Source organism: Lasioglossum baleicum, unplaced genomic scaffold, assembly GCF_051020765.1.
Source record: "Lasioglossum baleicum unplaced genomic scaffold, iyLasBale1 scaffold0077, whole genome shotgun sequence".
Taxonomy (NCBI): Eukaryota; Metazoa; Arthropoda; class Insecta; order Hymenoptera; family Halictidae; genus Lasioglossum; species Lasioglossum baleicum.
In genome coordinates, this window is record NW_027469137.1 from 659,765 (window position 1) to 664,316 (window position 4,552).

Consider the following 4,552-nt stretch of genomic DNA (forward strand, 5'->3'; position numbering starts at 1 on the left):
TTGTCGCCGTATAGCTCGAGAACGGGTCGACGGGTGCGGGCGAGAGTAGGCTCGTCGGACGGAGGACGCGGAGACGAAGGCTTACCGCGCGAAAAATTCGCGAAAATTCGCGGAAATTTTTTTACGTGTGCATCGGTAACGTGCGTCGACCTCGGCGGAGGATAACTTACCGACCACCACCGGCAGTGGTCGGTAACGGCTCGGGGGGTATAAGCTGCCGCGTTAAAAATGAAACCCGAATTTCGGCTCTTCCACGGTTCAGGGCTGAAAAGGGCCCGAAAGAAAATAACTGATTCAAACGTTCGAATTTAACGCCAACTTCGCGACGCTGACATCGCATCGGCGGCGAGTGCCGCCACAGTCGCCGCGTTTACTCTCCCTTGATAGTTGAGCGAATGGACTTGTAACTTCGAGGTTACAAATCCGACTCTACGTTTAGGTTTACATTTTCCATTAATTTTAAAGGGTGAGGGGGGGTTGGGGGGGAGGATGGCGATGACAGACCAATTGCGCACCTCCCCGACACCATCGTCGCTACCGACGGCCTCGACCTCGAGCCGAGCGGGGCCGAAGGCCCGACGGGCTCCCGGAAATTTCGGAAAGGCGATATACCTTTAATTCCCAGTTGGACGTAACTTTCTCGATGACGTCAAATTAGTGAAAAATCAAAGTTTCTTTGTCGCCGTATAGCTCGAGAACGGGTCGACGGGTGCGGGCGAGAGTAGGCTCGTCGGACGGAGGACGCGGAGACGAAAGCTAACCGCACGAAAAATTCGCGAAAATTCGCGGAAAATTTTTTACGTGTGCATCGGTAACGCGCGTCGTTCTCGGCGGAGGATAACTTACCGACCACCACCGGCAGTGGTCGGTAACGCTCGGGGGGTATAAGCTGCCGCGTTTAAAATGAAACCCGAATTTCGGCGCTTCCACGGTTCAGGGCTGAAAAGGGCCCGAAAGAAAATAACTGATCCAAACGTTCGAATTTAACGCCAACTTCGCGACGCTGACTTCGCATCGATAGCGAGTGCCGCCACAGTCGCCGCGTTTACTCTCCCTTGATAGTTGAGCGAATGGACTTGTAACTTCGAGGTTACAAATCCGACTCTACGTTTAGGTTTACATTTTCCATTAATTTTAAAGGGTGAGGAAGGGTTGGGGGGGGGATGGCGATGACAGACCAATTGCGCACCTCCCCGCCACCATCGTCGCTACCGACGGCCTCGACCTCGAGCCGAGCGGGGCCGAAGGCCCGACGGGCTCCCGGAAATTTCGGAAAGGCGATATACCTTTAATTCCTAGTTGGACGTAACTTTCTCGATGACGTCAAATTAGTGAAAAATCAAAGTTTCTTTGTCGCCGTATAGCTCGAGAACGGGTCGACGGGTGCGGGCGAGAGTAGGCTCGTCGGACGGAGGACGCGGAGACGAAGGCTAACCGCACGAAAAATTCGCGAAAATTCGCGGAAAATTTTTTACGTGTACATCGGTAACGAGCGTCGACCTCGGCGGAGGATAACTTACCGACCACCACCGGCAGTGGTCGGTAACGCTCGGGGGGTATAAGCTGCCGCGTTAAAAATGAAACCCGAATTTCGGCGCTTCCACGATTCAGGGCTGAAAGGGGCCCGAAAGAAAATAACTGATTCAAACGTTCGAATTTAACGCCAACTTCGCGACGCTGACATTGCATCGGCGGCGAGTGATGCCACAGTCGCCGCGTTTACTCTCCCTTGATAGTTGAGCGAATGGACTTGTAACTTCGAGGTTACAAATCCGACTCTACGTTTAGGTTTACATTTTCCATTAATTTTAAAGGGTGAGGGGGGGTTGGGGGGGAGGATGGCGATGACAGACCAATTGCGCACCTCCCGGCCACCATCGTCGCTACCGACGACCTCGACCTCGAGCCGAGCGGGGCCGAAGGCCCGACGGGCTCCCGGAAATTTCGGAAAGGCGATATACCTTTAATTCCCAGTTGGCCGTAACTTTCTCGATGACGTCAAATTAGTGAAAAATCAATGTTTCTTTGTCGCCGTATAGCTCGAGAACGGGTCGACGGGTGCGGGCGAGAGTAGGCTCGTCGGACGGAGGACGCGGAGACGAAGGCTTACCGCGCGAAAAATTCGCGAAAATTCGCGGAAATTTTTTTACGTGTGCATCGGTAACGCGCGTCGACCTCGGCGGAGGATAACTTACCGACCACCACCGGCAGTGGTCGGTAACGCTCGGGGGGTATAAGCTGCCGCGTTAAAAATGAAACCTGAATTTCGGCGCTTCCACGGTTCAGGGCTGAAAAGGGCCCGAAAGAAAATAACTGATCCAAACGTTCGAATTTAACGCCAATTTCGCGACGCTGACTTCGCATCGATGGCGAGTGCCGCCACAGTCGCCGCGTTTACTCTCCCTTGATAGTTGAGCGAATGGACTTGTAACTTCGAGGTTACGAATCCGACTCTACGTTTAGTTTTACATTTTCCATTAATTTTAAAGGGTGAGGAAGGGTTGGAGGGGGATGGCGATGACAGACCAATTGCGCACCTCCCGGCCACCATCGTCGCTACCGACGACCTCGACCTCGAGCCGAGCGGGGCCGAAGGCCCGACGGGCTCCCGGAAATTTCGGAAAGGCGATATACCTTTAATTCCTAGTTGGCCGTAACTTTCTCGATGACGTCAAATTAGTGAAAAATCAAAGTTTCTTTGTCGCCGTATAGCTCGAGAACGGGTCGACGGGTGCGGGCGAGAGTAGGCTCGTCGGACGGAGGACGCGGAGACGAAGGCTAACCGCACGAAAAATTCGCGAAAATTCGCGGAAAATTTTTTACGTGTGCATCGGTAACGCGCGTCTACCTCGGCGGAGGATAACTTACCGACCACCACCGGCAGTGGTCGGTAACGGCTCGGGGGGTATAAGCTGCCGCGTTAAAAATGAAACCCGAATTTCGGCGCTTCCACGGTTCAGGGCTGAAAAGGGCCCGAAAGAAAATAACTGATCCAAACGTTCGAATTTAACGCCAACTTCGCGACGCTGACATCGCATCGGCGGCGAGTGCCGCCACAATTGCCGCGTTTACTCTCCCTTCATAGTTGAGCGAATGGACTTGTAACTGCGAGGTTACGAATCCGACTCTACGTTTAGGTTTACATTTTCCTTTAATTTTAAAGGGTGAGGGGAGGTTGGGGGGGAGGATGGCGATGACAGACCAATTGCGCACCTCCCGGCCACCATCGTCGCTACCGACGACCTCGACCTCGAGCCGAGCGGGGCCGAAGGCCCGACGGGCTCCCGGAAATTTCAGAAAGGCGATATACCTTTAATTCCCAGTTGGCCGTAACTTTCTCGATGACGTCAAATTAGTGAAAAATCAAAGTTTCTTTGTCGCCGTATAGCTCGAGAACGGGTCGACGGGTGCGGGCGAGAGTAGGCTCGTCGGACGGAGGACGCGGAGACGAAGGCTTACCGCGCGAAAAATTCGCGGAAAATTTTTTACGTGTGCATCGGTAACGCGCGTCGACCTCGGCGGAGGATAACTTACCGACCACCACCGGCAGTGGTCGGTAACGGCTCGGGGGGTATAAGCTGCCGCGTTAAAAATGAAACCCGAATTTCGGCGCTTCCACGGTTCAGGGCTGAAAAGGGCCCGACAGAAAATAACTGATTCAAACGTTCGAATTTAACGCCAACTTCGCAACGCTGACATCGCATCGGCGGCGAGTGCCGCCACAGTCGCCGCGTTTACTCTCCCTTGATAGTTGAGCGAATGGACTTGTAACTTCGAGGTTACAAATCCGACTCTACGTTTAGGTTTACATTTTCCATTAATTTTAAAGGGTGAGGGGGGGTTGGGGGGAGGATGGCGATGACAGACCAATTGCGCACCTCCCCGCCACCATCGTCGCTACCGACGACCTCGACCTCGAGCCGAGCGGGGCCGAAGGCCCGACGGGCTCCCGGAAATTTCGGAAAGGCGATATACCTTTAATTCCCAGTTGGCCGTAACTTTCTCGATGACGTCAAATTAGTGAAAAATCAATGTTTCTTTGTCGCCGTATAGCTCGAGAACGGGTCGACGGGTGCGGGCGAGAGTAGGCTCGTCGAACGGAGGTCGCGGAGACGAAGGCTTACCGCGCGAAAAATTCGCGAAAATTCGCGGAAAATTTTTTACGTGTGCATCGGTAACGCGCGTCGACCTCGGCGGAGGATAACTTACCGACCACCACCGGCAGTGGTCGGTAACGGCTCGGGGGGTATAAGCTGCCGCGTTAAAAATGAAACCCGAATTTCGGCGCTTCCACGGTTCAGGGCTGAAAAGGGCCCGAAAGAAAATAACTGATTCAAACGTTCGAATTTAACGCCAACTTCGCGACGCTGACATCGCATCGGCGGCGAGTGCCGCCACAGTCGCCGCGTTTACTCTCCCTTGATAGTTGAGCGAATGGACTTGTAACTGCGAGGTTACGAATCCGACTCTACGTTTAGGTTTACATTTTCCTTTAATTTTAAAGGGTGAGGGGAGGTTGGGGGGGAGGATGGCAATGACAGACCAATTGCGC